Below are 23,940 nucleotides of genomic sequence, written 5' to 3' on the forward strand. Positions count from 1 at the left end.
CAAGCGGAGGGAGTCTTCCTTTTTATGGCATATCCTTTGATACTGTTTTCATTTCTTTATTCTCTGTGATGCATTATGTCTATATATACACATATATAATAACAATATATATCATATATCACATATGATATATTGTATATGATATATATCATATATAATATATCATATATGATATATTGTATATAATATATATCATATATAATATATTATAGCCGGGCATATTATATATTATATATCATATATAATATATTATATATATATATATATATTTTTTTTTTTTTTTGAGACAGAGTCTCTCTCTATCGCCCAGGCTGGGGTGCAGTGTTGTGATCTTGGCTCGCTGCAACCTCCGCCTCCTGGGTTCAAGCAGTCCTCCCACCTCAGCCTCCCAAGTAGCTGGGACCACAGGCATGTGCCACCACGCCCGGCTAATTTTTTGTATTTTTTCTAGAGACAGAGTTTCACCATGTTACCCAGGCTGGTGTCGAACTCCTGGACTCCAGCGATCCACCTGCCTTGGCCTCCCAAAGTGCTGGGATTACAGGTGTGAGCCACTACGCTTGGCCTCTATTTCCTGAAGTTAACTGACTATGGACTTTAATCATATCTACAAAATAACCTTCACAGCAACAACTAAATTGCTATTTGATTGACTGAGGACTGTATCCTAGACAAGTTAACATATAAAACTGACCCTCAACCTATATTAGTCATTCTTCACTGCATGACAAATTACTCTAAAATGTAGTGCCTTAAAACAACAACATTATCTTAAAGTTGCTGGAGGTCAGGAATCTAGGTGCAGCTTAGCTGGGTCTTTTTTTGTTTCCTTAAATTTTTTTTTTTTTTTTTTTTTTTGTGGAGACAGGATCTCGCTTCGTTGCCCAGGCTGATCTCCTGGTTTCAAGCAATCTTCCTGCCTCAGTCTCTCAGTCTTCTGGCCTCAGCCTCCCAAAGTACTGGGATTACAGGATTGAGCTGCCACACCTGGCCCCTATCTAGGTCTTTTTTTTTTTTTTTTTTTTTTGAGATGGAGTTTTGCTCTTGTTGCCCAGGCTAGAGTGCAGTGGCACTATCTCGGCTCACTGCAACCTCCACCTCCTGGGTTCAAGCGATTCTCCTGCCTCAGCCTCCCAAGTAGCTGGGATTACAGGCACGCACCACCACACCTGGCTAATTTTGTCTCCTGGTTTCTACTTTATTTGTTATCCCTAGTGTAAGAAAAAAGCAACCTTGATGTTATTGCACACTTTATAGGCTAGAAGCACACAACATTCTTGACTGTTCTGGAGGGCTGCCTTTAACTGTCTTGCCAGAGCATATTTACTATTTCCCCATAGTATATAATCCTTGGGTGTGGGGAGTAACACATCTACCTGTCTTGTGGCCATGCAAGACCACACTTCTAAGTTACCTTAACAAATAATCCTTTACCGACAAGCTGGATTTGTCAGCCTCCTTTGGTTTCTTGGCTCTGGCATTTGGGGGTCGCTCTGCATATCCAGCCCCTTTGCGGAACACTGGCTCACTCACATGCTTATTGGTAGGATTCAGTTGCTCATGAGCTGTCAGCTGGAGGCTTCCCTTGGTCCTTGCCACGTAGGCCTCTCCGCAGAACATCTCACAACATGGCAGCTTATTTTGTCAGAGTGAGCAAGAGACTTTTAATTATTTTGAAAACAAGAATTTTAAAAAATCGAATGTATGGGCTGGGCATGAACAGGAGGCATGGATAGATTTGCAGGTGTGGACAGGATGTTTCTGAGCCTGGTGACCCTTCTGCAGGTGGGTGGACCTCCGCGCCTGGCTGATCAGCTGTGTGGGACACTTCCCACGTCTCCAAGTCTCTTCCATATCACGGAGCACAAGAAACAGCCTGGGTGGAAATGGGGGAAGTCCTAATCCCAGAGGGGAACAGCTTCATCCCACATAGCGAATGACTGAGAAGAAGAGCTCATGATAAATGTGCTTAACTGCACAAGCAGCCAAAGGGCACAGGAACCATCTGATTATTCCGTATAGAATTCATTTCCTAGGCCGGGCACTGTGGCTCACGCCTGTAATCCCAGCACTTTGGGAAGCCGAGGTGGGAGGACCATGAGGTCAGGAGATCGAGACCATCCTGGCCAACATGGTGAAACCCCGTTTCAACTAAAAATACAAAAATTAGCCAGGCGTGGTGGTGTGCGCCTGTAGTCCCAGCTACTTGGGAGGCTGAGGCAGGAGAATCGCTTGCACCTAGGAGGCGGAGGTTGCAGTGAGCCGAGATCGCACCACTGCACTCCAGCCTGGGTGACAGAGCAAGACTCCATCTCAATAAAAAAAAAAAAAAAGAAAAATTCATTTCCTGGGAGCTCCCTACTGCTGATGGACAGAAACACCAAGGAGGGGGTCTCTGGAGCTTCCTTGGAATTTCATCACAAAAAGTCTCCTCTTTGGGGAGTCAGCTTGCTTTGAAGGTAATAACTCCTTTCCTGCCAAAAACAGTTATCTGCAGCACGAAATGTATTACAGAGAGGTAGTATGGTAAACATTGGTGAAAATGGAGGGGTTGGGAGCAGCAGAACTCACTGTAGTGTATAATCACCCTTGTGCCACCAGCTGATACTTACTGAACACTTACTGTGTCTTAGGGATGGTTCCAAGTGCTTTTCACACATTATCATTTCACTTAGTCCTTAGAACAACCCCCTGAGGTAGGCATTGTTTTTCCAATTTTACTGATGAGAAAACTTGCATAGACAGGTTTATAAGTCACCCAAAGTCACCAAGCTGATAAGTGGCTGACCTGGGGTTTGAACTCCGGTGTCTGTACTCCTAGCCATTCGACCTTACTGCCTCCAGGAGAAGGCTTCTCTCCAGCACAGCCTAAAAATGAGGTAAAAATGCCAGCATTCATTGAGTCCTTATTGTGTTCCTCAGGGCTAGGAGAGATGCCATGGGCAACATTTGGTGTTTCTGAGTGCCAGGGTGGCTCCTGGAGTGTGAATGTTGTGTGTGTGTAAAATATACATAACATAAAATTTACCATTTAATTCATTTTAAATGTACAGTTCAGTGGCTTTAAGATTTTTGCATTATTATTATTATTATTATTTTTTTTGATACGGAGTTTTGCTCTCGTTGCCCAGGCTGGAGTGCAATGGTGCAATCTCGGCTCACCATAACCTCTGCCTCCTGGGTTCAAGTGATTCTCCTGCCTCAGCCTCCTGAGTAGCTGGGATTACAGGCATGCACCACCACGTCCAGCTAATTTTGTATTTTTAGTAGAGACGGGGTTTCTGCATGTTAGCCAGGCTGGTCTCGAACTCCCAACCTCAGGTGATCGGTACTCCTCAGCCTCCCAAAGTGCTGGGATTACAGACGTGAGCCACTATGCCTGGCCTTCTACCACTTGTTAATAGCATGTGCATAAGCTTAGTTATGAGTCTGTTTGAGGCTCAGTTTTCCTATCTGTAGAAATGGAGATGTTGATAACTTCCATTCATTTATTCATTAATTCATTCAGTGAATCTGTTGAGGGCTTACTGTGAGCCAGGCACTGGGGATATAGTGAGAATTCATAGAATTTACAGAATGAGGGGTTAGGAGAGAAAGGGAAGGACCCAGGGGTGAATTACTTTGCAAAGGGAAGAATCATTTTGTCTTGGGAGTAATCACTCCCTTACATCATAGGTACACAGTGAGTATACCACTGTGAGCCTGCACTTTATTCCTCTCTATCCCACTATCCAACAGAAGACCTACAAAAACAGATAACGTTATTTAGGGTTCTGGGGTTGTAAGCAACAGAAACTGACTAGCTCAGTTTAACAAGGATTACTGGGAAATGATTGGGATTGCTCCAGAATCAAAAGAAGAGATAAACAATCAGTCCTCAGGGAGGCCCCGAAGAGCCCAGGCAGTGACAGGAATCTCAGCGACAACTGTTTGTGGCCCAGCCTCCCTTGGGGCTCTTCCTTAGATGGCCTGCTCCAACCTTTGCCTCCCATCTGAGAGTCTCCTGCCCCAACTCCCAATGCCTGATTGCCCCAGCTCAGGGCACGTGGGGCAGGGCTGCTGCCTACAATTACAATTAGGCTTTGTAAACTTCAGGGGTTACCCATCATAGTCATCAGAGGTTTGAACACTCATTATGACAATTGTCTAGCAAATAGCAGTAAAATGTCGTGAGGAAGGGTGTCTTTGTTCAAAGTCACCACTGGGGCAAAAAGAGTAAAACTCTATCTAGGACTGAAAGTGAAAATCAACTTGTCCTGGAAAAGAAAACAGCAGGTTAAGAGGACAGAAAAGTTAAAGCCAGCTACAAAGCCGGCAAGAAACATCGTTCCTCCCAATGTCATGTAGTGGCTGTGAAATGCTGTAAGGACCCTCTGCAAGTGGCCACTGCTCTCTTACCTATGACCAAAGACAAAGGCAGAAGTGTGCTTTGCTATTCTCATTTAATACTGGGGATAACCAACTGCTCAGCTGCCCTGGCCTCATGACAATGCTCAATCCGTAGTTAATCCTTGCTCTTCTTAATCCTTCATCCAAAACAGCATCCAATCCAGACTGATGCCTGCTTCCCTTCAACCCTCCTTAGAATCCTTGAGCAGGAACCCTTGCAAGACAGCTGCCCTCCTTCCGGAGATCCTCTGGAGTGCTCCACCTTACTGCTCGGAGGAAAGAAATCTGAATTCCTCAGACTGTAGGCTCATTTCTGGTGGTCTCTGGCTGATCAGGTTTTAAAGAAACTGTCAGGGACTGGAATAGAGGACTGTAATTGGCAGTCCCACCAGAACCATGGGAGAGGGGTAGGCAATTCCCCAAAGGAAAATGGAGTGCTGTCATCAGAAAAAGGTGAAGGTATTGAGCATCCAGACCCAATGGATGGCTCTTGGAGTAGGTGCTCAATTAATCCTAGTTGTTATTCGTGAGGTTGTCTTTTAGAGACACTACAGCAAATTATATAAAGTTATAGATTATAATAATGCATAATAATGATTATTTGCTGCGTGGCAGGCATGATATATCTACTACCTCATTTAATTCTTAAAGCAAACTCACACTTACTTTATAGGTCTCTACAGTTTCTAGGACATGCTTTCTGTATAGGGAGCGTCTTCCAGTGTGAGTACTGGTGATGTTCCACTCGTCAGAGGGACACAAGGAAAAGATGGCAGTTGCTATCATCTCAGGATACCATCTCAGTATCTAGGCCAGCCTGACAGCGCTCCTTGGATCCCTGTGGATCTCCGTGGGGGTGTGTGTGAAGTCCAAAGCGGCTTCAGACCCAACTTACTCTGCTGTGGGGCAGGGGACTCGTGCTCTGCTCCAGCAGCACTGACAATAACAATAACTAAAAACACTTAGAGGCTGTTTTACTACATGCCAAGGACTGTGCTAAGAGCTTTACGTGTGTCATCTTATTTAACAGATGAGGAAACCAAGGCCTGAAGATGTTCCTTATGAAGGTCACACAGTTGATAAATAACAGAGCCAGGACTTGAACCAGAAGCTGTCTAGAGCTCATGGGCTAAAGTACAGGCTGTATTGCTTGGCTGATCTGCGACCATCTGTAAATGCAGCCTCTTTATAGTTTTTACTTGTTAATTTATGTGCACATTTCATATGTGAATATATTTTTAAGTGAATTAATGTATAAAGCATAATTAGCACAAGGACTTGCTCATGAGACTGTCATTATTATTATGGTTATTTTGAGATGGGATCTCACTCTGTCACCCAGGCTGGTGTGCAGTGGCACAATCATGGCTCACTGCAGCCTGGACCTTCTGGGCTCAAGTGATCCTCCTGCCATAGCCTCCCAAGTAGCTAAGACCACAGGCATGCACCACCACACCTAGCTAATTTTTTTTTCTTTTTTTACTTTTGTAGAGACAGAAGTCTTACTATGTTACCTATGCTGGTCTTGAACTCCTGGGCTCAAGCAGTCCTTCCACCTTGCTTCCCAAAGCGCTGGGATTATAGGCGTGAGCCACGGCACCTAGACAAGACTGTCATTATTATTTCAATTGCAAATGGATGTGTTCTCGACAAATATATAAGCCAAATCCTATTCCGTTTGTAACTTTAGCTTGTGATTCCCGTTTTATCTTCATTGCTCAGCAATGCACTGTTCCCCCCACAGCTCTTAAATGCTCTCTATCTCTTCCCTGAACATCTGCCAAACTGCTCCCTCGCGCTCTTAACGTGGCAAACACTTACAGGCGAGTTCCTGAAAAATAAGAGCACCTCTTAGCAATTCTTTTGGGAAAGGAAGAATCCTGTTGTCACAGGATAGATGTCCTCACCCTCTAATTTTTCCGTTCATAATTTCAGGAATCCTCTCCAGGATTTGAAGAGGAAAAGGTGGAACAGAGTCTATGATCACTGTTCCACAGACTGGGGAAAGCCCAGGGGAGCCTTTGTCACTGACAGTAGCCAGCATGGCTCAGACTGTAGGCTCCGGCCACCAGCAACACCTTCCCTGTAGGCATCTGGATAAAGATGCGGGCTCCTTGGCCCACCTTGACTTACTGGAGCCGTATCTCAAGGATGGTGCCCATGACCCTGCATTTTTAGCACATTTCCTAAGCTATAGTCTTATTCTAACATTAATGGGGAGGAGCCTGGGGCAGGACTGCAATCACTGTTAAAGGAGCGAGTATGTTTACAAAGCGCCTCATAGATTACTGCCTTTTTGTAACTGGACCCGTGTTTGTCTGCTCTGCTCTGCTCTGCCATTCAAAAGCCAAACACAAGAGGTGAGGTTTGGTGGGAGGAAAAGCAGGTTTTAATCAGACAGCCAGCAAACCAAAAAGATGGTGAGCTAGTGTTCTAAAATACCATCTTAAATTTTAACATTTGCCTTAGGGTTCTTAAAGGGAAACTTGGTGTGGGAGGCATGAGGGAGCGGTGCAGGGTACAGCATCTGTGTGTCTTGTTCCTATGGCTATCTTGGGTAATTGCCTGTTCAGAGGTCTGGTTGGTGTTATCTTGATTTTGGCCTGATGGTGGTGGACTAATTGTTCATGACTCCTCCTAAACAGGAGGATTCCAAAAAGAAAACGCCGTGCCTGGTTTCAAGATTAGCCTTTGGGATTTCTTAAGCAAGAGCATAATTAGATAAGCACGTATAACCAGATGGGGAAGAAACGAAGAGGTGAGAGGGGAAGGAAGGAAGAAAAAGAAAGTGGGTGTTTCAATAGCAAAGACGTGGAATCAACCCAAATGCCCATCAACGATAGACAGGATAAAGAAAATGTGGTACATATAGACCATGGAACACTATGCAGCCATAAGAAGGAATGAGATCATGTCCTTTGCAGGGACATGGATGAAGCTGGAAGCCATTATCTTCAGCAAACTAACACAGGAACAGAAAACCAAACACTGCATGTTCTCACTTGTAAGTGGGAGTTGAACAATGAGGACACATGGACACAGGGAGGGGAACAACACACACCGGGCCTGTTGCGGGAGCGCAGTAGCAGGGAGAGTATTAGGAAAAATAGCTAATGCATGCAGGGCTTAATACCTAGGTGATGGGTTGATAGGTGCAGCAAACCACCGTGGCATACATTCACCTAGGTAATAAACCTGCACATCCTGCTCATGTACCTCGGAACTAAAAAAATTAAAAAAGAAAAGAAAGTGGGTGTTTCATTTTTTGTTTTTTTGTTTTGTTTCGTTTTCTTGAGACAGGGTCTCCCTCTGTCACCCAGGTTGGAATGCAGTGGTGCAATCTCAGCTCACTGCAACCTTGACTTCCCAGGCTCAAGCGATCCTGCCATCTCAGCCTCCCAAGTAGCTGGGACTACAGGTGCACACCACCACATCTGGCTAATTTTTGTATTTTTTTGTAGAGACAGGGTTTCACCATGTTGCCCAGGCTGGGAGAGTGGGTGATTTTTAAAACTGAGGTCTCTGGTTACATTTTCTAGGAGTCTGTGATTTCACTCTCACATGTCTTCCCTGCACAACTTATTGTCATGGCTTCGTTTATTTTGTTACCGTCAACTTCCTTATTACACTGTGGTTCTAAGACTCCCCCCTTGAAGAATATGGTAGGGGAGCAAGCACTCTCTCTGTTTCTCCTTCCAGAAGGCTGTTTGCACATTATCTAACATCTTCCCGGGCCTCTCAGCCTTTTTCTTACTTCTGGTCTTTGCTGCAGGTGTTCAATTATTGAGCAGGTTGGGAAGGTACCTCTAGAATGTGCAAAAGACCCATACCCCTTGTGAAGCTCAAAGATGAAATTTATATGAAATCAGTTTGTCTTTGGATTTGAGGCACTGATAATTTGTAGCTAATTTAATATGAACTGGACTGAGAGAACTAGAGCCTGTTTGTTTTATCTCCCTGGCTGGCCTTCCCCTCCCTCCTTCCTGTTTGTGTACTTCTTGTCTCTAGCTACTATTGCAGACTTCATTTATCATCTGAGGGTGCCTGAGGTGCCCTGGAGGATGTCACTCCTTCTAGGTGGAGGAGTGAATGCAGAGGGGACCTATATCTGTGCCTGGCTGTGGGTGGGGGCTTAATAAGAGATGCCATATGCATGTGGGAAGAAAGAAAGAAATGCATGTAAAACACCTTGCTACAACTCAACAACAATAACAAAAAACAACCAATTAAAAAATGGGCAAAGTACTTGAGTTGAAGAACTTTGATATACAAATGGCTAGCTAATAAGCACATGAAAAGATACCCAGCATCACTAATCTTTTTTAAAATTTTTAAAAATTTTTTTATTTTTTGAGACGGAGTTTCACTCTTGTTGCCCAGGCTGGAGTGCAATGGCGCGATCTCGGCTCACCACAACCTCTGCCTCCCAGGTTCAAGCAATTCTCCTGCCTCAGCCTCCTGAGTAGCTGGGATTACAGGCATGCACCACCATGCCCGGCTAATTTTGTATTTTTAGTAGAGACAGGGTTTCTCCATGTTGGTCAAGCTGATCTCGAACTCCCGACCCAAGGTGATCCACCCGCCTCGGCCTGCCAAAGTGCTGGGATTACAGGCATGAGCCACTGTGCCCAGCCCTACTAATCTTTACGTAAACGCAAATCCAAACTGCAATGAGATACAAGTCACACCCATTAGGATGGCTACTATCAAAACAACAGCACAGAACAAGTGTTGGCAAGGGTGTGGAGAAATTGGAACCCTTGTGCACTGTTGGTAAGAATGTAAAATGGTGCGGCCATTATGGAAAACAGTATAGCGGTTTGTCAAAAATCAAACAGGTAGCTGGGTGTGGTGGCTCATGCTTGTAATCCTAGCACTTTGGAGGCTGAGGTGGGTGGCTCACTGGAGCGCAGGAGTTTGAGACCACCCTGGGCAACGTAGTGAGGCCTTGTCTCTTTTTATTTTATTTTTTATTTTTGAAATGAGTTTCGCTCTTGTTGCCCAGGCTGGAGTGCAATGGCATGATCTCAGCTCACTGCAACCTCTGCCTCCCAGATTCAAGCAATTCTCCTGCCTCAGCCTCCCAAGTAGCTGGGATTACAGGCGTTAGCCACCACGCCTGGCTAATTTTTGTACTTTTACTAGAGATGGGGTTTCACCATGTTGGTCAGGCTGGTCTCGAACTCCTGACCTCTTCCGCCTGCCTCAGCCTCCCAAAGTGCTAGGATTACAGGTGTGAGCCACTGTGCCCAGCCTCTTTTTATTTTTTTTAAGTTAAAAAAAAAAATCAAACAGACTTGCCATATGATCTATCAATATAACTTCCTTTTTTTTTTTTTTTTTTTTTTTTAGAAAAGATGTTTATTCAGGCCTGATGTCTCGATACAGCTAGATGTACAAAAATATATCATTCAAAGTCACGAAAACCATCATCATATTGGTGTGACCTCCTTCCTCCCCTTGGGCACAGCCTTTGCAACTGGCCCCTTCCCAGCTGCCTCCTTTGAAATCTAGGAGTTGGGGGAAGGGTCACTTCTTGGCAGCTTCCTCCTGGGCGGCCAAATCTGCCTTCTTCTGAGCAGCCAGGAAGATGGCTTGTTCCTTCTGGAAAGCTGCAAACTCTTCTGAACTGAGGCTGTTGGCCGGGCCCCCTTTTCAATCCCAGCTGCTGCCTTCACGAAGTAGGAAACAGTGGGTTGTCCAATCTTGATTTCAAATGTCCCGTCAGGCTTCACAAAAATCTTGGTAAGCAGAGGAATGCCTTCCTTGATGTCCTTTGTCCTCTCATTGAACTCCTTGCAAAATTGGTTGATGGAAGCCCTTCTCTGACCCAGCACTGGGCCTAGTGGGGGCCCGGGCATGGCCAGGCCTGCCCGCACGATGGTCCGGATCACATCGCCGACCTCGAGCTTCCTGAGGCCCCGGGTGGCCCGGCCGAGCTTTGACATGATGTGGGGCTGCTGGCTTTAGTTCACCTCAGGGCCGATCTATCAATATAACTTCTGGGTGCATGTCCAAAAGAATTGAAAGCAGAATCTTGAAGAGGTATTTGTACACTGTTAAAAGAAAAACTTCAGCCGAATTAAATTTAAAGGAGTTTAACTGACCAATAAAGGATTCACGAATTGGGCAGCCCCCAGAATCACAGCCAATTCAGAGAGACTCCAGCACAGCCACGTGGCGGAAGATTTATAGATAAAAAAGGGAAATGATGTAGGGAAATTGGAAGTGAGGTATAAAAACAGCTGGATTGGTTACAGGTTGGCGTTGCCTTATTTGAACACAATTTGAACACTTAGCAGTCTATGAGTGGTTGAAGTTTGGCTGCTGGGACTTGCCAAGACTCAGCTATTGTTACAGGTGCACACTCCTAAGTTAGGTTTTCAATCTTGTCTGCCTATTAAGCTAGGTTACAGTTCATCCACAAGGACTCAAATAGAGAAGTACGGAGTCCTTCTCAGGCCATATTTAGTTTGCTTTAACAACACCTATATTCCTGGCAGCATTATTTACAATACAGGTAGTTAAAACATGGAACTAACCCAAGCGTCCATCAACAGATGAATGGATAGATAAGCAAAATGTGGTACATACATACAATGGAATATTATTCAGCCTTAAAAAGGAAGAAAATTCTGACACATGCTATAACATGAATGAACCTTGAACAGACTATGCTGAGTGAAATAAGCCAGTCACGAAAGGACAAATACTGTTTGATTCATATAGCTGTAGGTCTATGTGTACCTGGAGTAGTCAAATTCATAGAGACAGAAAGTAGAAGGGTGGCTGCTGGGGGCTGAGGGAGGAGAACAGGAGTTATTGTTTAATGATACAGAGTTTTAGTTTGGGAAAATGAAAAAAATTCTAGAGATGGATGGTGGTGGTGATGGTTGCACATCAATGTGAATGTACTTCACCAACTGTGCACCTAAAAATGGTTAAAATGGCCGGGCGCTGTGGCTCACACCTGTAATCCCAGCACTTTGGGAGGCCGAGGCGGGAGGATCACGAGGTCAGGAGATCAAGACCATCCTGGCCAACATGGTGAAACCCCATCTCTACTAAAAATACAAAAATTAGCTGGGCATGGTGGCGCGTACCTGTAATCCCAGCTACTCTGGAGGCTGAGGCAGGAGAATTGCTTGAACCAGGGAATCAGAGGTTGCAGTGAGCCGAGTTCACGCTACTGCACTCCAGCCTGGTGACAGAGAGAGACTCCGTCTCAAAAAAAAAAAAAACAGTTAAAATGGTAAATTTTATGTTATGTATATTTTACCACAATTTTTAAAAGTGGAGGCAATAAGAGTACCTACCTCAAGCATTGTAAGTAGTTGCCAGTATTTATTAAGCATTTACTGTGTTGTCAGCACTGTTCCAAGAACTTTAGGCACATATTTATCTCACTTAATCCTTGCACAAACCTTTAAGGTGAATTTATATAGATAAGATATATATCTGTTATATATGATATATAGATATGCTATATCAATATCTCTCACATTTTTTTTTTTTTGCTGTTTCACAAATGGAGAGGCTGAAGTCTAGTGGCACTAATTGTCACTCATCTAGTAAAAGGCGGAGTCAGATATGATACCCAGACCTGGTCTCTGGTGTAGTTTCTTCTTCTTCTTTTTTTTTTTTTTTAACAGCAATAACTTCAGCATCTCTTGTAATTTCTTCCCTTCCTTTCTTCCTTTCTCTTTCTTTCTTTCTTTTCTTTCTCTCTCTCCCTTTCTCTTTCTTTCTTTTTCTTTTCTTTCTTTCTTTATTTTTCTCTCTCTTTCTTTCTTTTTTCCCTCCCTTCCTTCCTTCCTTCTTTCCTTCCTTTCTTCCTTCCCTCCCCTCTCCCCACTCCCCTCCTTTCCCCTCCCCTCCCTTCCCTTTCGCCTCCCAGGTTCAAGTGAGTCTCCTACCTCAGGCTCCTGAGTAGCTGGGATTACAGGTGCATGCCACCATGCCCAGATAATTTTTGTATTTTAGTAGAAATGGAGTTTCTCCATCTTGGCCAGGCTAGCCTTGAACTTGTGACCTCAGGTGATCCACCCGCCATGGCCTCCCAAAGTGCTGGGATTACAGACATGAACCACCATGCCTGGCCATTTCTTAGACTAGGGACTTGGCCTTGGCACTGCTGTTTCCCCAGTACCTAAAACTGTGCCTGACACATAGTAGGCTCTTAAAACAATTTGCTGACTGAAAAAGAAACTCCAGAGTGTATTATTGTCTCTCTGCCAAATGGGATAATGCATGGAAAGCACTCTGAGTGGTGCCTGGCACGTGGTGAATGGTCAGTATATGGAAGTAATGGTCACTGCTGTGATGGGCCCGTCTGTATGGCAGGGAGCTCTGAGAAGGGATATAAAATTCACCCTCCTCCAGCCCTGTCTTATGAGCCAGGGTGTGGCCCTGGGGGTGACTCTTCCATCCTCAGCCTGGCCCTATGTGTTCCTCCTTCTCAGCCTCCTTCTGCCTTTGTATTGTTTGTTTGCCTCTCTGCTCCCAGTTGCACAGAGTTCCAGTAAGAACAAGGTGGTGGCATCTTTTGGTCCTCCTCTACAGCACCCTGTGTACAGGGCTGGGGGACAGGGCTTCTCTTCCCAGTGAGTTCTGAGAGTGCCCAGAGGAACTAAAGTCTGGGGCAACACCCTTACTTGCTCCGTACTAAAGTCTGGGGCAACACCCTTACTTGCTCCGTTTCTTGCATGACCTTGACCTTGACAGCTAGCCTTGGTATCTGACGGTAACTTTATCCAAGTTAGGAAGCATTTCACTCAGAAACAAGAAGAAAAAGAACAAAGAAAAAAAGAAAAGAAAAGATTTCAGAATATTGAAAGGCAATCTAAATTCTTGTTTTTGTTTTGTTTTGTTTTTTGATACTGAGTTTCGCTCTTGTTGCCCAGGCTGGAGTGCAATGGCGTGACCTAGGCTCACTGCAACCTCTGCCTCCTGGGTGCAAGCGATTCTCCTGCTTCAGCCTCCCAAGTAGCTGGGATTACAGGCACCCGCCACCATGCCTGGCTAATTTTTTGTATTTTTAGAAGAGATGGGGTTTCACCATGTTGGCTAGGCTGGTCTCAAACTACTGATGTCAGGTAATCCACCCACCTTGGCCTCCTAAAGTGCTGGGATTACAGGCGTAAGCCACTGCACCCAGCCTGGCAACCTAAATTCTTAAAATGGATTTATGATAGGATTTAAAAAAGAGACTGTCCACTCAAAGTTAGAGTACTGTTCCATGTCTTTTTTTGTTTAACGGTTTAGTATATGTACTTTCCCATGGCTGACGGTCAGCCCTGTGGGCAGCCATTTTGTCTGTGGTCTCAACAAACAGGAAGTTCCCATGTGGGGAGATGCCTGAACTGGGAAGAGCATGGCTCTGGGGATATCATCTGGGTGAGGAGTGGGAGCCTTTGCCCTTTGCCCTAGGAAAACAAAAAGGAAATCTCTACTGTGACTACAAAATAAGCTCTTCTAGAGAAATCTGCACCATTTGCTGTCTTTAAGGTGTTGGGTCTCAGAAAATAACACCCCAAAATGAAGGCCTCAGAAACAACATCAGGAACAAAAGTTTTTCTCTGACCTTCTCCTGCCGTCCTGTCTCCCCAGTCCCATTCTAGCCTTAGAAACTAGGATCCCTCTTCCCTAAGGTGATTCATAGCAACCAGAGTCCCTTTTCCCTAAAGCCAGCCATAAAACTTGAAAATATTACTCTAACTTTCTCCCCACTTTTCTGTGTAAAAAACTGGCCGTAAAGAAATGGTCTGACCTACCTTGTTTGATTGCAGGTCATAAGACCCCCATTGTAGAGAGGGTCCTGCCTCACACCAGAAGGAAAGAATGCTGCTCAGAGACGCCAAGAAGAATCTAGACAGACAAGCCTGGCTGGGTTATCCCATTCAGTCTAGAGTGTTTATTTATTTATTTATTTATTTTGAGACAGAGTCTCCCCCTGTCACCCAGGCTGGAATGCAGTGGCACGATCTCTGCTCACCACAAACTATGCCTCCTGGGTTCAAGTGATTCTCATGACTCAGCCTCCCAAGTAGCTGGGACTACAGGCACGCGCCACCATGCCTGGCTTATTTTTGTATTTTTAGTATAGACAGGGTTTCACCATGTTGGTCAGGTTGGTCTTTAACTCCTGACCTTGAGTGATCTGCCCTTCTAGGCCTCCTAAAGTGCTGGGATTACAGCACGAGCCACCGTGCCCAGCCAGAGCATATCTTTTTGGTCCAATCGTATTTCTTTTTTTTTTTTTAATTTTTTTTATTTAATTATTATTATACTTTAAGTTTTAGGGTACATGTGCACAATGTGCAGGTTAGTTACATATGCATACATGTGCCATGCTGGTGTGCTGCACCCATTAACTCATCATTTAGCATTAGGTATATCTCCTAAAGCTATCCCTCCCCCCTCCCCCCACCCCACAACAGTCCCCAGAGTGTGATGTTCCCCTTCCTGTGTCCATGTGTTCTCATTGTTCAATTCCCACCTATGAGTGAGAATATGCGGTGTTTGGTTTTTTGTTTTGCGATAGTTTACTGAGAATGATGATTTCCAATTTCATCCATGTCCCTACAAAGGACATGAACTCATCATTTTTTATGGCTGCATAGTATTCCATGGTGTATATGTGCCACATTTTCTTAATCCAGTCTATCATTGTTGGACATTTGGGTTGGTTCCAAGTCTTTGCTATTGTGAATAGTGCCGCAATAAACATACGTGTGCATGTGTCTTTATAGCAGCATGATTTATAGTCCTTTGGGTATATACCCAGTAATGGGATGGCTGGGTCAAATGGTATTTCTAGTTCTAGATCCCTGAGGAATCGCCACACTGACTTCCACAATGGTTGAACTAGTTTACAGTCCCACCAACAGTGTAAAAGTGTTCCTATTTCTCCACATCCTCTCCAGCACCTGTTGTTTCCTGACTTTTTAATGATTGCCATTCTAACTGGTGTGAGATGGTATCTCATTGTGGTTTTGATTTGCATTTCTCTGATGGCCAGTGATGGTGAGCATTTTTTCATGTGTTTTTTGGCTGCATAAATGTCTTCTTTTGAGAAGTGTCTGTTCATGTCCTTTGCCCACTTTTTGATGGAGTTGTTTGTTTTTTTCTTGTAAATTTGTTTGAGTTCTTTGTAGATTCTGGATATTAGCCCTTTGTCAGATGAGTAGGTTGTGAAAATTTTCTCTCATTTTGTAGGTTGCCTGTTCACTCTGATGGTAGTTTCTTTTGCTGTGCAGAAGCTCTTTAGTTTAATTAGATCCCATTTGTCAATTTTGGCTTTTGTTGCCATTGCTTTTGGTGTTTTAGACATGAAGTCCTTGCCCATGCCTATGTCCTGAATGGTAATGCCTAGGTTTTCTTCTAGGATTTTTATGGTTTTAGGTCTAACGTTTAAGTCTTTAATCCGTCTTGAATTAATTTTTGTATAAAGTATAAGGAAGGGATCCAGTTTCAGCTTTCTACATATGGCAAACTGTCTCTCAGACCACAGTGCAATCAAACTAGAACTCAGGATTAAGAAACTCACTCAGAACTGCTCAACTACGTGGAAACTGAACAACCTGCTCCTGAATGACTACTGGGTACATAACGAAATGAAGGCAGAAATAAAGATGTTCTTTGAAACCAATGAGAACAAAGACACAACATACCAGAATCTCTGGGACACATTCAAAGCAGTGTGTAGAGGGAAATTTATAGCACTAAATGCCCACAAGAGAAAGCAGGAAAGATCCAAAATTGACACCCTAACATCACAATTAAAAGAACTAGAAAAGCAAGAGCAAACACATTCAAAAGCTAGCAGAAGGCAAGAAATAACTAAAATCAGAGCAGAACTGAAGGAAATAGAGACACAAAAAAACCTTCAAAAAATTAATGAATCCAGGAGCTGGTTTTTTGAAAGGATCAACAAAATTGATAGACCACTATCAAGACTAATAAAGAAGAAAAGAGAGAAGAATCAAATAGACGCAATAAAAAATGATAAAGGGGATATCACTACCAATCCCACAGAAATACAAACTACCATCAGAGAATACTACAAATACCTCTACGCAAATAAACTAGAAAATCTAGAAGAATTGGATAAATTCCTCGACACATACACCCTCCCAAGACTAAACCAGGGAGAAGTTGACTCTCTGAATAGACCAATAACAGGCTCTGAAATTGTGGCAATAATCAATAGCTTACCAACCAAAAAGAGTCCAGGACCAGATGGATTCACAGCCAAATTCTACCAGAGGTACAAGGAGGAACTGGTACCATTCCTTCTGAAACTATTCCAATCAATAGAAAAAGAGGGAATCCTCCCTAACTCATTTTATGAGGCCAGTATCATCCTGATACCAAAGCCGGGCAGAGACACAACCAAAAAAGAGAATTTTAGACCAATATCCTTGATGAACACTGATGCAAAAATCCTCAATAAAATACTGGCAAACCAAATCCAGCAGCACATCAAAAAGCTTATCCACCATGATCAAGTGGGCTTCATCCCTGGGATGCAAGGCTGGTTCAATATATGCAAATCAATAAATGTAATCCAGCATATAAACAGAACCAAAGACAAAAACCACATGATTATCTCAATAGATGCCGAAAAGGCCTTTGACAAAATTCAACAACCCCTCATGCTAAAAACTCTCAATAAATTAGGTATTGATGGGACGTATCTCAAAATAATAAGAGCTATCTATGACAAACCCACAGCCAATATCATACTGAATGGGCAAAAACTGGAAGCATTCCCTTTGAAAACTGGCACAAGACAGGGATGCCCTCTCTCACCACTCCTATTCAACATAGTGTTGGAAGTTCTGGCCAGGGCAATTAGGCAGGAGAAGGAAATAAAGGGTATTCAATTAGGAAAAGAGGAAGTCAAATTGTCCCTGTTTGCAGATGACATGATTGTATATCTAGAAAAACCCATTGTCTCAGCCCAAAATCTCCTTAAGCTGATAAGCAACTTCAGCAAAGTCTCAGGATACAAAATCAATGTACAAAAATCACAAGCATTCTTATACACCAATAACAGACAAACAGAGAGCCAAATCATGAGTGAACTCCCATTCACAATTGCTTCAAAGAGAATAAAATACCTAGGAATCCAACTTGCAAGGGATGTGAAGGACCTCTTCAAGGAGACCTACAAACCACTGCTCAATGAAATAAAAGAGGATACAAACAAATGGAAGAACATTCCATGCTCATGGGTAGGAAGAATCAATATCGTGAAAATGGCCATACTGCCCAAGGTAATTTATAGATTCAATGCCATCCCCATCAAGCTACCAATGACTTTCTTCACAGAATTGGAAAAAACTACTTTAAAGTTCATATGGAACCAAAAAAGAGCACGCATCGCCAACTCAATCCTAAGCCAAAAGAACAAAGCTGGAGGCATGACGCTACCTGACTTCAAACTATACTACAAGGCTACAGTAACCAAAACAGCATGGTACTGGTACCAAAACAGAGATATAGATCAATGGAACAGAACAGAGCCCTCAGAAATAACGCCGCATATCTACAACTATCTGATCTTTGACAAACTTGAGAAAAACAAGCAATGGGGAAAGGATTCCTTATTTAGTAAATGGTGCTGGGAAAACTGGTCCAATCATATTTCAACACAGCTGTCCATAATTTGTTGAAGCTAAGCATAAAAATGCACAATTTCCTCTGTATCTTTGGGTCTTCTTTATGAAAGCTCCTGTGTATACATGTTAAATAAATTGGTACATCTTTTCTCCAATTAATCTGCCTTTTGTGAGTTGATTTTTCAGTGAATCTTCAGAGCCAAAGGTCCTCCTGGTCCCTACAAAGGTCTTCATTTTTCTAGCAAGTGGCCTATTAGCTTCTAACTTCCAACACGCAGTTTCTGATAGCTGTTAGATTCTGAACAAATTGCTGATTCAATTTTGCTCCTGATTCACCCACATGAAGTAGCCCCTTATGTGCTTCCCCTTCCCCCACCCCCAAAATCCTGGGTCTCCAGGATCAGTTCACAGAGGGAGAGTGGCATAAACCACTTTTTTTGAAACCTCAAAGATTTGCATACTTCATGATATTTTTTCTCTGTGTACCATTTGTGTCATTATTTACTCAATATTTTTCTTTACGGATTTTTTTGTTTTTGTTTTTGTTTTTGTTTTTTTGGTTTTTGTTTTTAGACAAGGTCTCTCTGTGTTGCCCAGGCTGAAGTGCACTGGCACAATTATACCTCACTGTAGCCTCATCTTCCTGAGCCAAGGGATCTTCCCATCTCAACCTGCCAAGTAGCTGGGACTGCTGGCATGTGTCACCACGTCCAGCCAATTTTTAAAAGTTTTTTTTGTAGAAATGGGGTCTCACTATGTTGCCCAGGCTGGTCTCAAACCCCTGAGTTCAACTGATCTTTCTGCCTTGGCTTCTCAAAGTGCTGGCACTATAGGTGTGTGCCATTGAACCCAGCCTTACAATCATCTTTTAAACTTTAACATTACCCTAATCAGTTGCTGCCTATACAGTCATGGATTTTATGTTTCATTATATATACACACAAACTTATATATGTATAATTTTTTTTTTTTTTGAGACAGAGTCTCACTCTGTCACCCAGGCTGGAGTGCAGTGGCACGATCTCAGCTCACTGCAACCTCTGCCTCCCAGGTTCAAGCGATTCTCCTGCCTCAGCCTCCCCAGTAGCTGGGATTACAGGTGTGCACCACCACGCCCAGCTTATCTTTAGTAGAGATGGGGCTTCACCATGTTAGCCAGGCTGATCTCGAACTCCTAACCTCAGGTGATTTGCCTGCCTCAGCGCCCCAAAACACTGGGATTATAGGTGTGAGCCACTGCACTTGGCCTTATAATTTTAAATAAATACATAACTAGTAAAAAAAAAAATGTAGTGTTATACCACTAAAATCATCTGATATGTGCACTCCATCTCAGGAACACTGGCCTCAATTGTGGGGCTCAGAGTAGATCTATGGAGGTGGATTTTCTCAGGCTTGAGTGGAACAAGGACCAGCGGTTACCATGAGGACCTTCTCGGGATCTTCCCTGCCTTTCTTCTGCATGAGTCTCCGATCATTGTCTTCAGCTGTGGGGCAAACAGTAATAAAGTGCTGAGTGCAGACCTTTAGAATCGCTCCACAGCGTTATTAGCAGCAGGCCATTCTCCCCAAGTTTCTGTTCTTCCTTTTTTTAGTGGAACTGGTTTCTGCTCTACCACACCCTGGGTGGAGTCTCTGTCATTCGAGCAAGTCAGCTGACCTGAGGGGTTGCCCTTGGAATGCTGAACCGTGTTGGTCCTGGAGCAGCTGGTCTTCTTTGCTTGATATAACTTTTAAACCTCTACAGAGTCTCCGTCCTTTGCCAAGGTTGGAGTGCAGTGGTGCGATCTCAGCTCACTGCAACCTCCACCTCCCGGGTTCAAGAGATTCTCCTGCCTCAGCCTCCAGAGTAGCTCCCCCCGCTATGCCCGGCTAATTTTTGTATTTTTAGTAGAGACGGGGTTTCACCATGTTGTCCAGGCTGGTCTCAAACTCCTGACCTTGGGTGATCCGCTTGTCTCAGCCTCTCAAACCTCTTTTTAAAAAGGGTTTTAAGGCCCGGTGCAGTGGCTCATGCCTGTAATCCCAGCACTTTGGGAGGCCGAGGTGGGAGGATCACCTGAGGTCAGGAGTTTGAGACCAGCCTGACCAACATGAAGAAACTGCATCTCTACTAAAAATACAAAATTAGCCAGGCATGGTGGCGCATGCCTGTAGTCCCAGCTGCTTGGGAGTCTGAGGCAGGAGAATCACTTGAACCCGGGAGGCAGAGGTTGCAGTGAGCTGAGATGGTGCCCTTGCACTCCAGCCTGGGCAACAAGAGCGAAACGCCATCTCAAAAAAAAAAAAGGGTTTAAAAATTTTTTTAAATTATTTTATTGAGATATAACTTTTATATCTTAAGTGTACAGCTTGATGAATTTTTATATGTAAGTATATACCATTGAAGCCACCACTCAAGATATAGTCCTGTGCTATTCAATACAGAAGCCATCGGCCAGGTGCAGTGGCTCACACCTGTAATCCCAGTACTTTGGGAGGCTGAGGTGGGCTGAGGTGGGCCTGAGGTCAGGAGTTGGAGACCAGCCTGGCCAACATTTCGAAACCCCATCTGTAATCCCAGGTACTTGGGAGGCTGAGGCAGGAGAGTCACTTGAACCCAGAGGCGGAGGTTTCCAAAGTGGTTGTTACAATTTATACTCCCATCAGCCATGGATGAGTCTTGGTTGCTCCACATCCTCACCAACAGTTGGTATTGTCAGTCCTTTTGATTTTATCTAGTCTGATTGGGAGGCAGTGTAGTTTTTTCATTTTTGTTTTTTGGGTTTTTGTGTTTGTTTGTTTGTTTGTTTGTTTTGAAACAGTCTCACTCCATCACCCAAGCTGGAGTGTAGTGGCATGATATTGGCTATCCACAACTTCTGCCTACTGGGTTCAAGCATTCTCGTGCCTCAGCCTCCCGAGTAGGGAGGGATTACAGGTGCCTGCCACCACGCTGGGCTAATTTTTGTATTTTTAATAGAGACAGGGTTTTGCCATGTTGGCCAGGTGAACTCCTGACCTCAAGTGATTCACCCACCTTGGCCTCCCAAAGTGCTGGGATTACAGGCGAGAGCCACTGTGCCCAGCCAGCAGTATAGTTTTGAATTGTAAATAATTCTAATCATTTTCTTCCCTTTGCAAGGTAACAAACAACCACCTAGAAGATACACATAGGCAAAAAGAAGACAGTAAAAATACTCATCATCTCAAGCAAATCACTGTTAACATTTGATATATATCCATCTGCATGTGTATCAGTGTGTAAACTGACAAAAATGGCAACATACTACAATATTTTTCTAACAATTTACCATGACCATCTTTCCATGTCTATGAATATTTATATACAGCATAATTTTTTAAAGCCAAATAATGTTCCGTCATATGGCTGTCCATAATTTAATCCTCTTATTCTTGAGCATTTAGACTATTGCCAATTTTTCATTATTATAAACACATTTATAATGAGTATCTTGCCACTAAATCTTTGCTTATGTCCTTTAAAATTTCCAGGAGTGGAGCTGCTTGTTAAACGGCTGGTATGCATGATTTGAAGGCTGCCAAGCTGTCTTCCCAAGCAGCTGCCTCCCCACCCTTGAGACAAAAACCTATTTCTAGCCAACAATTGCCAGTTTGAAGAGGATCCTCTCTAGAACACAGGATTGCTCCTTCTCACGTGCAGGAGGCACTCCTTCCCCAAGAATGCGAAGTAAATCTATAACACAAAAGCATAGTCAGGCCAGGTGTCTTTGGGGCCGAGCAGGAGCTGTCTCCTAGACTTTGGAGAAGTCTAGGAAGGGAAATATGGATCTGTGAGAGGGCAGATGCTAACCAAGTAAGTCGGAGAGGCCAGAGGGGTCTCTCAGGTGAGGTCTACAGAGAGAGGTCAGGGAATAACAGCACATTGTGACTTGGCAGCTGTTGGTTCTGACAATCCATATTCCCAACAGCTCTCCTTGATCTCTATCCATTTATGTGGGAAGTTTTGCTCTATGAGAGGGGGAAGAAATGTCTGGAAGTAGATTGAAGTACTTGTGCCCCCTACTCACTCCTTCAGACTCGACATAAGCACTCTATAAAGAGAGGGACTTAGAGCAAGAATAAGCTGATGGAACAATTCAAGATGGGACTTCCCAAAATTCAGGGCCAGGCAGAGCTGCTTGAGAGACCAGGCAAGCTGGTGTAGCTCAGAGGGAGCCAATCCAGTCCCCAGCTCTGCCTGAAATGCTCTGCCTTGGGGCCCAGAAAAGCCACAGGCCCCTCATGATGGTTAAGGCAGAGGTGATGCCTTTCCAAGGGGATTCAGGGGCACAGACATGCAGAAATGGGGCCAAAGATTAAAAAAAGGCTAGAGGCTGCCTGGTGACTCCAGGGATAGACTGGTTTTGCGTGCCCTTGTGAGGCTCCTCTCAGGGACTCACAGAAAGAAATGGGACACTCTGAGGAAGGCAGAGGTCCCACTGTTGCACAGGTGGGGGCTGTGGAGCCAGCAGCCTAATGGGCTGCAGGAAGAAACGTGCATGCTGCATGAGAACACATGGTGACTCCTGGAGGAACATGACTGGGCAGACCCTGCTAATGGTTCCCCAATGTCCATTCTCTGAGTCTTCCTTCCAGGGAGAGGCTGTCTCACCTTGAGGTTAGCCACTCTCCAGGAGGCAATATCTTTCTGCTTCTCTTATAGCTAGGTGTGGCCACATGACTAGATCTGGCCAATGGGATGTGAGCGCAGAAGTGACGCATTCACCCTCTGGGTCATGGCACTGAAAGGAAACTGGGCCAGGCGTGGTGGCTCACACCTGTAATCCCAGCACTTTGGGAGGCCAAGGCAGGTGGATGACAAGGTCAAGAGATCGAGACCATCCTGGCCAACATGGTGAAACCCCGTCTCTACTAAAAATACAAAAATTAGCCGAGTGTGGTGGCACATGCCTGTAATCTCAGCTACTCAGGAGGCTGAGGCAGGAGAATCGCTGAACCCGGGAGGCGGAGGTTGCAGTGAGCCGGGATTAGGCCACTGCACTCCAGCCTGGCAACAGAGTGAGACTCCGTCTCAAAAAAAAAAGGAAGGAAACTGTTTATACTTTATTTTATCTCTCTCTATAAATTAGAATGTGGACATGGTAGAGCAGAATTGTCTACCTTGTGAATGAAGGTAACACTGTAGAGCAGAGTGATGATGGAAATACTACATATCTTATACATCTGCACTATCCAACATAGAACCACTAGCCACATGTGACTATTAAGCACTTGAAATATGACAAGTGCAACTGATAACTTGAATCTTTCATTTTATTTAATTTTAAATAAGTAAAAGAGCTACCTGTGGCTAGTGGCTGCAGTTTTTGGATAGCGTGGCTGTTGGAGATGGCAGAGCAACAAGATAGGAGGCATCTGGATGCCTGGGGCCCCCTCAGGAAACAGAGCCTCACCTTTCCTCTAGGCTTCCTAGGCTCAGACTTTTACATGGCAGAGATATAAATATCTTTTTTTTAATAAAGATATGAAAATACCTTTTTTTTTTTTTTTTTTGACAGAGTCTCGCTCTGTCACCCAGGCTGGAGTGCAGTGTGTGATCTCGCCTCACTACAACCTCCACCTCCTGGGTTCAAGCAATTCTCCTGTCTCAGTCTCCCAAGTAGCTAGGATTACAGGTGCCCAGCTAATTTTTGTATTTTTAGTAGAGACAGGGTTTCGCCATGTTGGCCAAGCTGGTCTCGAACTCCTGACCTCAGGTGATCCACCTGCCTCAGCCTTCCAAAGTGCTGGGATTACAGTTGTGAGCCACCGTGCCTGGCCATATCTACCTCTTCAAAACTGTTTTTATTTGGTCTTATTAAAGCAGCTGAACAAACGTCTCAACTAATATGACTTACTGCAGATCAGGGAGATTTTACAGAATGGTCTAACTAGACTTTTTAGGTGATGCAAATAGCACAAG

General features: G+C 44.1%; 1 protein-coding gene and 1 pseudogene across 2 annotated transcripts in view; one reads left to right on the forward strand and one right to left on the reverse strand.

The window, feature by feature from the left end:
* Positions 1–23,940, forward strand: part of RNF14 (ring finger protein 14) — a 121,256-nt gene that overhangs the window by 81,337 nt on the left and 15,979 nt on the right. The gene's annotated exons all lie outside the window — the stretch shown is intronic.
* Positions 9,723–10,337, reverse strand: LOC100611930 (large ribosomal subunit protein uL11m-like; annotated as a pseudogene).

This window comes from Pan troglodytes, chromosome 4 (genome assembly GCF_028858775.2).
Source record: "Pan troglodytes isolate AG18354 chromosome 4, NHGRI_mPanTro3-v2.0_pri, whole genome shotgun sequence".
Classification (NCBI taxonomy): domain Eukaryota; kingdom Metazoa; phylum Chordata; class Mammalia; order Primates; family Hominidae; genus Pan; species Pan troglodytes.